This window comes from Phyllobates terribilis, unplaced genomic scaffold, assembly GCF_046119375.1.
Source record: "Phyllobates terribilis strain yellow unplaced genomic scaffold, ASM4611937v1 Scaffold_327__1_contigs__length_2127877, whole genome shotgun sequence".
In the NCBI taxonomy this organism is placed as follows: Eukaryota; Metazoa; Chordata; class Amphibia; order Anura; family Dendrobatidae; genus Phyllobates; species Phyllobates terribilis.
Genome location: NW_027363087.1, coordinates 621,541 through 635,000, shown reverse-complemented (window position 1 = coordinate 635,000; position 13,460 = coordinate 621,541). Strand labels below are relative to the sequence as shown.

The following is a 13,460-nucleotide window of genomic DNA, read 5'->3' as shown; positions in this document are numbered from 1 at the left end:
GCGATTATTTTCTCATGCGAAAACGATTGTACCCGAGAATTGGATTGTACGCGCCCATATAAGTCTATGGGTGCGTGTGAAACATCACACTGCACTTGGATATCACCCGAGTGCAGTGCGATTCCCGCCGGCAACAGGAGATGGAGAAATGACTTTCTCCGTCCCCTCTCCAGCTGTGCTGCGATCCCCTCATGCGAGAGAATCCGGGCACTGACTCTCGGCTCACGCTCCCAGCAGAGCAGGAGCCCACACTCATTAGCATTTCTGATGCCATAAGCTAGTGGGACCCCGGCATAAACCTTCAGGGCAGAAAACATCTCCAATGCACAGCCTTTTTGGGTCCGAGAACAACATGGTCTGATCGAACCAACTCCATGGCCTGCAATAGTACTAAAGACTTACCTTCTGAGACATTTACTTTATATTGAAAGTATGTGCCATAAATAACAACTAGTTGCTGGATCAATTTATAGAGCTCCCACTCGTGAGGAAAATAGAGGTACCATTCTAATTGGTTTGCTGACCAGAAAGTAAGAGACCATGCATTCAGCTCTATACATTGTAGTATACAGTACAGACCAAAAGTTTGGACACACCTTCTCATTTAAAGATTTTTCTGTATTTTCAGGACTATGAAAATTGTACATTCACACTGAAGGCATCAAAACTATGAATTAACACATGTGGAATTATATACTTAACAAAAAAGTGTGAAACAACTGAAAATATGACTTATATTATAGGTTCTTCAAAGTAGCCACCTTTTGCTTTGATGACTGCTTTGCACACTCTTGGCATTCTCTTGATGAGCTACAAGAGGTAGTCACCGGAAATGGTCTTCCAACAATCTTGAAGGAGTTCCCAGAGATGCTTAGCACTTGTTGGCCCTTTTGCCTTCACTCTGCGGTCTAGCTCACCCCAAACCATCTCGATTGGGTTCAGGTCTGGTGAATGTGGAGGCCAGGTCATCTGGCGTAGCACCCCATCACTCTCTCTCTTGGTCAAATAGCCCTTACACAGCCTGGAGGTGTGTTTGGGGTCATTGTCCTGTTGATGCCTTCAGTGTGAATGGACAATTTTCATAGTCATGAAAATACAGAAAAATCTTTCAATGAGAAGGTGTGTCCAAACTTTTTGTCTGTACTGTGTGTAGGACACTGAAACAGTTTAGTGTTTCCCTTCTCCCATCATCTACAATGCATATAAGGGCCATTCACGCATGTGACATTTCTTCATCTGATCTTCTCCTTTCTGTGCTACAGGAATCAGGATTCGCACATTCTGCCACAATACGGCTCCCCCAGAAATGACCCCACAGCACACCATAATTACCTTCCCTTTCAGTGCTATGCCTCGCTGGTCTTCTCCATGACATATAAAATACATATGACCAAGCACATGGTTGAGGGCACACTGAAGGGTATCCTGGGCCACAGATTATGCACTTTTGATCTAGAGCAAGAACTTTTTTTTTAAATTAGCCAATGGCCTTGTTGGATAGGTCATCAAATTTGTTGTGACCGAACAACCCCCTTAACTAATAAATGTTTTGCTGCAATTGTCACGATTTTCTTGACCAAAACAAAATGAATGTACTGTTTGTTTTTCATTTTGCTATATACTTGTGTTTATTCTCCCTTTTTTTTCCTTGTTCATTCTGTCAGATGGAGCCGTGCAGTTGACCAGGCCATACTACAATTATCAACTGGTTCAGCACTACTATGCTGAGCGTCGGAAAAAGTTGGAGCATTTGTCTAGGTAGTGAAAATGTTGCTCTGATTTCTGTAATACGGACTTCAGTTCCCTACCACTTTTTCTAGTCAGTTTGTCAGAAATCCCTATTGGAGCTCATTCAGACGTCCATAAAAACTGTCTGAGATGGAACTGCAATGCACATTCTGGCCACTGCTCTCCAGACTCGAGAGTGACCGGCTCATAGAAATACATGAAGCTGTCACGCTTGGGTCTGGAGACCCGCAGCCAGTCTGTGCATTAGCGTCTGTGCTTAGACGTCTGAATAAGCCCTTTGCTGATGGTGTTTTTTTTTTTTTTTTCCCTTGACACAAAATTGAAAAATCTAAAGGAAAGAGTCTTGCTCCTTTTATTGGATTTATTCCCCAAAAATTGCATGCTAGGTAACACATTCATCCTTCTCCATCACCCCATTTCTGCCGCATGAAAGTGCACACGTTTTAGTTGGAGCAGAGAGCTTTTGGTGTAAATGCCATCATTGGGACCGGATTGGATTAGGTTCTTCTGTATAGATCAGAGGCTGTTAATTGCTGTCCGACCTACATGTTACTTTGTGCTGCTGGAAAGCCACAATTACAAGGTTCTAGAAGCGCTGGAGTGTCCAGGTCTGACCGTATATAAATGACCCTGGGCTGAATACTTATTGACAACATCCAAATCTGAGACTGTTAAGGGGGAGAAAAAAAGTAACATTTAATTAATATAAGAAAACATTTTAAATTTGTAAATGTATATGGCCATGATAACAGATGAATAAAACTTCTCAGACATTTTCAGAAGGCAGAGATTACAAAATTAAAAAATTGTTCTGAAGGCCAAACGTGACCCTTGCCTTTAAGGAGTTATACAAACTGATTAATAATATTGCGCAACATTTTTTTTATTGCTTTTAGGGGTATAAAGGTAACACTTTTTATGTTTCCTATGTTACAGAGGTAAATGGAATTCTACCTTGATGATCGATAACCTGATTTCTCGGCTTGGAGAAAGAGTTGAGCATTTATGGAAGAGAGACGGTGGCTCAGGCAAATATCCACCTGCTACCTTGCATGTAAGAAAAACCAATAAGGCAATCTTATGTTTATGCCATAACTGTTTAGTACTGTTCCAATCACTTCAAACCCATTTAACTATACATCACAGGCCAAGTTCTTTCTCTTCCAAAGTGTTAATGCTAATTGGGTGCTGAAGTGGAACTTACAACTGAACCTCATTGAAATGCATGTTCAGTGTAAAACAGCATGGAAAGTATCTGATCTGTTTCTGCTGTGGACTCTTCATTATGATCAGTAAAGGTTCTGGTGTGTGGTCCTCTTTAAGCGTTTGAAAACATTTTCATACCATCTTTTTATCGATTACTTCAATAAATTCTTGGATGTTAGAAGCTGGAACATTTTTCCCTCCTTTTTTCCATTGCAGTTTTAGACCTTTATACTTTATCCGGTAGCTTTAACAAAAGTTATTGGATATATCGCTACTATTTCAAATGTCTGCCTCTGAAGTTGATGTAAAGTTCCTAATGCTTAGCGGGCAACAGAAGGTTGTCCAGCAACTCAATGAAATAACTTTTATTCCTCATCCATCTCCGCCGGTCATCGATCCACCAAGGCTGATGCTGCAGTGGAGTGCTATTGAGCCCCTAATCCGTAGAGGTTCCTGAAGGGTTTAGCCTGTGGACTTCCAAAAAAAATTGGAAGGATGAGTATTATAACCCACCCTCCCCCAAATCGCACTGTTGCCTACTGAATTGCTCCTCCAAACCTCTGCCTTAGGGGCTTCCTCCTGGGTTTGTTTGGGGATTGTCTCCTTTTTATTTCCTAATTTTCAAAATGTAATTTGTAGTGCTATATCATAAAACTATTTTATCTCGCTCTCCCTGCTCGGGATAATCTGAGGCTTGACTTTTTGTTGTCAATGGGCACTTTTCACGCTGTTTGTGGGACGGTCACTTTTTTTTTTTTTACTGGCTTTCAGTCCTGGGCTTCTCCTTTGCCTCCATCTGATCTTCCTGTTCGTCTACACCTCCTTTCTACAGCTCCAGCCACCTTTCTGCTGCCAACATAATTTTGGGACGCAGTTCTGTGATTTTACGGCTCTTGAACCTCTCCCTGGTACTTTTAGGCGTCGTCCTGGTCCTATTTAATTTTTTTCTATGTGCCATGTCCTTTTCCAAGGGAGAACTTATTTTAGGAAGCTTTCCCCCTGTTGCACTGGTCACCTATTTTGTTTGTTTGCTCTGTGACAAATGTTTATCATGTGGTCAGTGAGGCTGCCTTAACGCTTCGCCTACTCACAACCCCTTAGATTCCCCTAAAGAACTGAGCAGCATGTGCCAGATCTTTGACTTTGGCTCAAAGTAACCTGGCCACCCTCTCCCAGTCCACAGTTGATTTCTCTAGATCGCTTGCTAGCCCAACTTGCGTGTCAATGTTTTCTTTCCTAAGTCGAGTAATTCTGCCCTGTCTCACATAGAAATTGAGGCGCATACTTCCCTATGCACAGATGCTTTCACAAGACATAGGATTTCTTCCCACACATCCTCTGGCATTCCTCGGACAGTGCCACCGCGGATGAGATTGCGTCTGCCCCTGCCCAGTCTGATTCTCCAGGGGTTACCTCTGAGTGATTCTGAGTCTGAGCAGAATACTAAGCTAGCCTCTGCATTGCATGACCTTTGCTGGGCAATGAGGGCCACCCTCGAAGTCAAGTAAGTAGTGTCCTCCTCTCCTTCCCAAAAAGTAGTTTCCTTCCGTCAAGTCCGGCAACCATTCTCTTTTCCAACCATGAAGACTTGGTGATGCTCTTACCAAAGAATGGCAGTACGGACTAACTCGTGCCTTCCTCTAGGAGGTTTGAGGTAATTTTCTCCTTGCAGAGTAATTAGTTGTCAAATTTTCTATACCTCCCTCTGTTGAAGCCCAGGTAGCTAGTGTCTAGAGCCACTACCTTGCTCTTCTCTCATTCAGTATCCCTCAGATAAAAGTTCAGGACTCTAAAAAGTGGCAGCAAGTTGATGTCATGCTTCTGTGGCGTGTCTCGTATTTACAAAAGGTGTGATTTCTTGTGGCAATAACCTCCATTGATAGCGTGCCTGAGCACACTTCCCTTTCCTGCGGGGCTCTCTTATTTTGTTCCCTATCAGGACAAGCTGTTCTTGTTCTCTGTGCTACATTGTTTTCCAAAAGTTGATCAAGTCATTCCCCATTAATGATAACATTGTTCTCCCCTCCTTGTGCCTATCCTCCTGCTGGTCCCTGTGAGTGTTTTCCCTCTGTCTAGATATGGTCAGAGCCATTAGGGCCTATCTTTCTTATGGAAATCTTCCAGAGATCCAATTCTCTTTTTGTGATCCCTGATGGGTCACACTAGGCTGGTCAACCTCCAAGACAACCATTCCCATATTGATCAGTTTCGCTATTATGCAAGCTAACAAGACCAAGGGTAAATCTCCACTGTTCAAGATTACTGCTGATTCCACAAGGTTGGTCGGAGCCTCCTGGGCAGTCTGGTTGGCTGCTATCTGGCCTCTGTCCACACTTTTTGTAAAATTTTACAAGATTTACACTATGGCTTCTGCCAACTTGTGATATATGATGCTGCAGTCTGGTATGCGGTTTGTTATTTGTTGTTTTTCCCCAACCATTGGGCGTTCTCTGGGATGCTCACGGTCCTGTAACTCGCAATTATAGAATTGTGAAAATTGCATTTTTCTTACTGTAAAATCCCTTTCTCATTGAATATACTGGGTCACATTGCTGTTGTCTTCCCATTTTTCAGTACTTTATATGGTATGTTGAACATCTTTTTTGATTTTTTTTCTTATTCTTTCAATATAGTAGTATGAAAAATTTAAAAAAAAAGTAAAGCTGAAACTTACAAATGTTCAATTTCTTCATAATAGTCCTATGCTACTTTTTATCTCCCTAAAGCATCTCTCTCAACTAGTTTTAACCGGACAGCCCCTTTATCACTTATTTGCAGTATGGGTGATGACTTGCTAATCGGTTGGTGTCTGGGTGTTGGGACCCACACCAACGTGGAACTTTCATTCCCAAAGAGGAACATTTATCCCCGATTAGAAATGGAGCATCATATCGGATGTCTGAACCCCTCCCGAGATGGCTGCCCCTATAATCATGCACAGAAAATATGATAGTCATACAACTTAACTCGGAAGAAGAATGATATACGATATGGTATTATTTACCCCTTCACAACATCTGCCATATATGTACGGCACTTAGGGTAGTGCATTCCCGCAAACTGCTGTTCATGTACGCCGCTGCGAGGTCCTGTCACTGCGCTGAATCACGATGGCTGCTGTCTCTTACAGCTGACCATCCCTGCACGTTGTCAGTTGTCATTCCAGTAACTTGGGTATCTATGGTTATGATAAATCATATAGTGAGTTAGTTGCTAGTGGTATTATCCATGGATGCACATGAGGTAAGCGACATAGTGAATCTGAAGAACTATACTTAATTTTTAATTGGAGGTATTTGCTAATATTATAACTACTGCTTGATCTTTGTGATGGGAATACCCCTTTTTAACTTTTTTCGTTCTTGCTAACTGATCTTTAACACTGTGTGTTGCAGGCACTTCTAGACGTGTATCTACTAGAAGATACAGATGAAATAAACAAACACACAATTGTATCCTTTTTCCGTTTACCAGATGACCTAAAACAAAAAGGTCTCATGATTTCCACCATATTTGTGATTTATGCCAGACAAAGGCGTATGGTTTAGTGGAAAAGGCCTGGCTTAAAGTGCAACACTGTGGGCCAAAAGTTCACCAATTTCTTTCACAAATTAAGCTAGAGTTCTCTTGTCTAAACCAAAACATATAGTTTTGTGCAAAACATTTATAATTATTTACAAGACTATGTATTGCAAATAACCTTAACCACTTGTATACCAGATGGTCTATTTTTTGTTGGATGTCATGTACTCGTTCTCAGATAAGCCGGATTCTTCCATAGAATCATTTCCCGCAGCTTTTTCCATCCCTTGTGGTCTAATAAAACTTACTCAAGGCTTTTGGCTTCTGGATCACAATGATTATCAGGTATTGTTTTTACTGTTTACTTGTATTTTTAATTATTATAGTACCCTTAAGGTTGTGTAGATATCTGGGCTGGTAATATCATCCTGGTAATTCTACTGAACTCAACCGGTTCAGTAAAAATACCTTTTCACTTTGCTTTATAAAGAAGAAACCCCTTCAGAAATGCTGATATGTAGCTGATCTGGCTCTAATAGAAAACGGAGAATTTAGAGTTTTGTCCTTCCACACAATCCATACCATTTTACTTCAGATACACACTTCATTTACAGGGGTTGTCCACTACCGACAAACCCTTAACTCCATTCCCCCTAGAAATGAAAAGTAATGTATATTAGTCTTCCGCAACGGTTGGCAGTCAAGCGAGATAGGCGCTGCTATTCCTGGCAGGTGACATTGTTGTTTCACATGACTGCCGCAGCAAATCCGCAGCGTATTGACTGCAGCCTTTACTATTTTGTCAGAGCAGACGTCTGCGATTCTTGTCTTGTGTCCACATCAACCTGTCACCCGCTGGGAACTACAGCATCGTCATTGCTCAAGGCGCTGCGGCAATTGAATATACAGTGTGTGTCTATGTATATATAGTCTATAATTGATGTTATGTATGTTAAAGGGTTTGGGACTTTAATATTGATTCACAATCTTTAGGATAGGTCACCAGTTTCCAATCATTGGGGGTGAGACTCTCCACACCCCCACTTATCAGCTCTTCCAGTTGCCAGTGGCAGCCAGACGTACTCAGTTGTGAAGCGGAATTACACAGTCCGACAACTGCACAGTAGTCTCTTCCGTGTACTGTACAGGCGGCAAATGTGTAGTACCAGGTTGTGGCCACTTTATAGTTGATGGCGCTGTGCAGCTCCACAGCTGACACTTAAAGCATCTGATTGGTGGGGGGGGAGTTAAATGTCACACCCCCAGCATTCAGATATTGATGACCTATCGTAACGATAATCCGTCACTAGCAAAGTCCCAGACAACTGCTTTTAAGGATTTTATTACTCATTTCTCTGAGCTGCCGGCTTCTGCACATCTTTAAGGTAACCTGTCACCTCCAAAAAAATATGCTATTTATCTGCATATATAGTGGTAATCTGCAGGTAAGTGGCTATGGAATCATGTCTGGAAAGCTTACTGGAGAAAGGGATGAAAAAAAGTTAATTTTCCAGAATTAGGACATGAATTCACATCCTAGGAAGGGGTCCGCATGTGTGGAGGGGACTTAGGAGCTGAGCGTCTTCCACACTTGGCTAATGCTGGCTGTAAGACATAGCTGACATCAGTCTCTAACAGCCGCTGCCGGAGAGAAGTTTCCGTTGCGATGGTTACCAATTTAAACACTGCTGCCAATCTGGTGGGGACCGATTAGTTACTATGACAGCCGGTGGTATGCTGAAGATTCTGTCATTGTCCTCTTAATACCACGATCTCAACTACAGTGGGGAAAAAAAGTATTTAGTCAGCCACCAATTGTGCAAGTTCTCCCACTTAAAAAGATGCGAGAGGCCTGTAATTGTCATCATAGGTAGACCTCAACTATGAGAGACAAAATGAGAAAGCAAATCCTGAAAATCACATTGTCTGATTTGGAAAGATTTTTTTTTTAAATTTTGGTGGAAAATAAATATTTGGTCAATAACAAAAGTTCATCTCAATACTTTGTTATATATCCTTTGTTGGCAATGACAGAGGTCAAACGTTTTCTGTAAGTCTTCACAAGGTTGGCACACACTGTTGCTGGTATGTTGGCCCTTTCCTCCATGCAGATCTCCTCTAGAGCAGTGATGTTTTGGGGCTGTCACTGGGCAACACGGACTTTCAACTCCCTCCAAAGATTTTCTATAGAGTTTAGATCTGGAGACTGGCTAGGCCACTCCAGGACCTTTAAAAATGCTTCTTACGAAGAAACTTCTTCTTTGCCCTGGCGGTGTGCTTAGTATCATGGTCATGCTGAAAGACCCAGCCACGTTTCATCTTCAATGCCCTTGCTGATGGAAGGAGGTTTTCACTCAAAATCTCATGATACTTGGCCCCATTCATTCTTTCTTGTACACGGATCAGTCGCCCTGGTCCCTTGGCAGAGAAACAGCCCCAAAGCATGACGTTGCAACCCCCATGCTTCACAGTAGGTATGGTGTTCTTTGGATGCAACTCCACATTCTTTCTCCTCCAAACACGCTGAGTTGTGCTTCTACCAAACAGTTCTACTTTGGTTTCAGATGACCATATGACATTCTCCCAATACTCTTCTGGATCATCCAAATGCTCTCTAGCAAACTTCAGACGGGCCCGGACATGTAATGGCTTATGCAGGGGGACACGTCTGGCACTTCAGGATCTGAGTCCCTGGTGGCGTAGTGTGTTACTGATGGTAGCCTGTAAAGTTGGTCCCAGCTATCTGCAGGTCATTCACTAGGTCCCCCCGTGTGGTTCTGGGATTTTTGCTCACCATTCTGGAGATCATTTTAACCCCACGGGGTGAGATCTTGTGTGGAGCCCCAGATGGAGGGAGAATATCCGTGGTCTTTGTATGTGTTCCATTTTCTGATTATTGCTCCCACAGTTGATTTCTTCACACCAAGCTGCTTGCCTATTGCAGATTCAGTCTTCCCAGCCTAGTGCAGGGCTACAATTTTGTTTCTGGTGTCCTTCGCCAGCTCTTTCGTCTTCACCGTAGTGAAGTTTGGAGTGTGACTGTTTGAGGTTATGGACAGGTGTCTTTTATAATGATAACAAGTTCAAACAGGAGCCAGTACTACAGGTAATGAGTGGAGGACAGAGGAGCCTCTTAAAGAAGAAGTTACAGGTCTGTGAGAGCCAGAAATCTTGCTTGTTTGTAATTGACAAATACTTATTTTCCACCAAAATGTGAAAAAAAAAATCTTTCCAAATCAGACAATGTGATTTTCAGGATTTGTTTTGTCATGTTGTCTCTCATAGTTGAGGTCTACCTATGATGTCAATTACAGGCCTCTCATCTTATTAAGTGGGAGAACTTGCACAATTGGTGACTAAATACTTTTTCCCCACTGTATATACTGCATTACTGTATGTGCTATAAACGATCACCGGTTTCACAAAAATGTGAATAAAAAGTTTTTAAAAGTTGAATAAATTAAAATCGCCCCCTTTTCCTCAGTTTAAAAATAAAGGAACAAAAACATTTGTTGTTGCTGCATTCATAAAAGTACAGTCCATTAAAATACGTAACGAATTAACCCATTAACCCATAAAAAAAAAAAGCTAGAATTTCATTTTTTTGGGTCACCTCACCAACCTGGAAAAAAGTAATTAATAAGCAAACCGTGCATTATATGTACACAAAATTGGTTTCAATAAAAATGTCAGGATAGCACACAAGAGTCTAGGAAAATGGCAACACAAAATAATGTTTTGCTTTCTAAGACCACTTAGAGGACCGGTCACCAAATTTTCCATGTTCAACTGGATATAATAATGGTTGCAGAGCAGTATAAAATGTTTTTTTTTTTTGTGTGTTTTTTCCTTTTTTTTTTCTTAAATTTTACCCCTAATGAGTTATCACAGAGATGTCACTGGTGACGTATGGTTCTTACACCTGTATGATGCTGACCAATCCATAAGCCGGCAGCAACATAGCAAACACGCCCCACCATAGCGTAGAGCAGGTTTGTCAGTGAGTAGGATGTAATCCCGTTTATGTCTGCAGTGCGATCAGTGATTAGAAAAGAGCTGACAGAAGGGTTTATGGGACACATTTAAAGGGAACCGGTCACCCCCCCCCCGGTGATATCAGACCTCTACTATGGGCATGCAGGTGATAGAAAAGTAACTCTATACTACCTGTATGGCCCATAGTAGAGGTCTGATGGGAACCTGTCACCCCCCCCCCCGGTGATATCAGACCTCTACTATGGGCATGCAGGTTATAGAAAAGTAACTCTATACTACCTGTATGGCCCATAGTAGAGGTCTGATGGGAATCTGTCACCCCCCCGGTGATATCAGACCTCTACTATGGGCATGCAGGTTATAGAAAAGTAACTCCATACTACCTGTATGGCCCATAGTAGAGGTCTGATGGGAATCTGTCACCCCCCCGGTGATATCAGACCTCTACTATGGGCATGCAGGTTATAGAAAAGTAACTCTATACTACCTGTATGGCCCATAGTAGAGGTCTGATGGGAATCTGTCACCCCCCCGGTGATATCAGACCTCTACTATGGGCATGCAGGTTATAGAAAAGTAACTCTATACTACCTGTATGGCCCATAGTAGAGGTCTGATTGCAGAGATATGTGTTTTTATAAAAGCACGTTTTCTATCCCCTGTATGGCCATATTAGAGGTCTGCTATCTCCCAGGGGGTGGCAGATTCCCTTTAAACTCCGCTGTTCTGCCCCTCCCTGCACACTGCCACTCATGCAGGAGGTTAGGCTAGAAGAGGTACATCGCACACTGAGAAACCTGCTCTCAGCTATGGTGGGGGGTGTTCTTTATATGCTTTGTTGCTGCCTGCTTATGATTGGAGGAAAAGTGCACAACCCCCTGTGGAAACAAGAACACCCCCTTGCACTTAACAATTGTTAACTTGTTAGGTGCAAAATACATTGCTAATATCATCGCAACAGAGCCAAAATGAGAAAAAAAACATATTTATTCCTCACTGCAACCATTGTGTCCAGTTACACATGAAACATGTTCTCAAAGTCTCTAGTTAAATATAGAGAAATTGCTGCATGTTTGGTATCACTGTAATCGGACTGCCGTCAACCGCCAAATGAACACCCTCAAAAAAAATAAAATCCAATAATGGAGGATTGGGATGCATTTTTTTTCCTCCATTTGAACCCACTTGAAGCTTGTTTTACCATTATTCAGTATATTGTGTGGTAAAATGAATGGCACTATTCAAAATTAAAATTTGTCCTGTAAAAAATAAGCCCTCATACATTTTTTGATGGCGAAAGGTAAAAAAAATGACTGCAAAAATAAAAAAATCACCATGTCCTGAAAGGGTTAAGTTTTATTGTAGATTTTTTTCCTTTTTCTTTGCTCTCTTCCATAGGATGGTGCAGGGAGCTGCTAGTCCATACAGTGAGCGTGACTGGAATCACTGTCCCTGCAGTTGACGCTCTGCAGAGCAGCCAGTCAGTCTGCAGAGGGCCATTATTACCACTCATTTTGCAGAGAAATATGTTTTTTGGAGGTGATAGGTTCCCTTTAAGAAAGAATAACAGATCTTTTTTCCACTTCTAGAATTCAGTGGACTGTCTGCTCCATCCTGCCACAAGTAAGGTAATGCCATGGCAGCACAATCTGATTATAGAGACCTTAATGTGCCATGGAGACCACAGACTGGCCCTACGCTATATTCTAGCTATGAAGCCTCCAATATTCAACAGTGCAGAGGTCAAACGTCACATGACTGTATTTTTAGAAAACAGGTAAGTTTTGTTGCCTTTGTCACATGTTAATTTCTAGTTGTCTTTAGACAATTAAAGAATCATGATGAATTGGGGCACAGCGATAGGTTTATGGTATCCACTGGCTGTATATTTAATGACCTATCACAATTTGTAGGCACATTTTTGAGGCCTGGAATCTGCAAAAGCTCCACTCCAGCCGATTGAATGTTGAAGAGCTGCTGAAACATATGTATGAAACATGTCAAGAAATGGGGCTTGTGGAAGATTTGCTGAAGCTTGCCTTCACAGATTCTGAACAAGTAAGAGGCCATAAAGCCAGCATAACCATGACTGTAGAAAGTTTCTTTACTCTGTCTGTCTCGTTCTCGCTATCGCAGCTTTTAGAAGCCCTCTCCCACCCAATCAGCACCCCTGCGACACAAACACGGGCTCCTGATGGCAGTCATGGCAATCTGAGGTCAAATAATGACCTCCGTCTGCCAGCTACAGTGGCCTGTTAGACCATGCAAGAAGGATGGCCTAAAAGTCTTTTGTTTGTGTAACACTGACAGGTGTAATGCATTATCCCAGTGATCAGAGTAATAAAAGGTAAAATCCCATAAAGGAATGAAGTAAAGTAAAAAAACTAAAAAATTTAAAAAATATTTTTAAATAAGAACAAAAAATTAAAAATAATTCAATAAATATGTATATGTCTGTAAAGAGAAACGAAAAAGTGCTCATTTTGTATTACCACATCCAAAACGACCCGAACTATAAAACTCACTATTTAACCCCTTCAGTGAACACCATAAAATGTCAAACTATGCTTTTTCATCATACCATTGAAAAAAGTGGAACAAAATGCAATAAAAAAGACGTATTTAAATAGCTGGTAACGTCGTCATCTTCTCCCTCAAAAAAAAGACGCCATACAGCTTCATCAGTGGAGAAATAAAAAAAAAAAAAAGCTATAGTCCTCACATGACTGTCAGCAGAAATATACAAACATTATAGTTCTCAAAATATGGGGATGCAAAAACTGTTGTGTTTTTTTTAATAAAAGGGGGGGGGGTTTAGGGCGCAAAAGTGGCCAAACACAAAAAAAGTAATAAACCTGGTGTCTCTGTAATCATGCTGACCCACAGTGAAGGCGTTAAAAATAAAACCAATTCTGTTGATTTGTTCACTTTGCCTCCTAAAGATTTAAGTAAGGCTCAGCTCACATTTATCCTGCTCTCTATGATGA

General features: G+C 41.6%; 1 pseudogene; it reads left to right on the top strand.

Moving 5' to 3' along the window:
• The window catches only part of LOC141221659 (protein ELYS-like), a 116,321-nt pseudogene that overhangs the window by 48,131 nt on the left and 54,730 nt on the right, over positions 1-13,460 (top strand).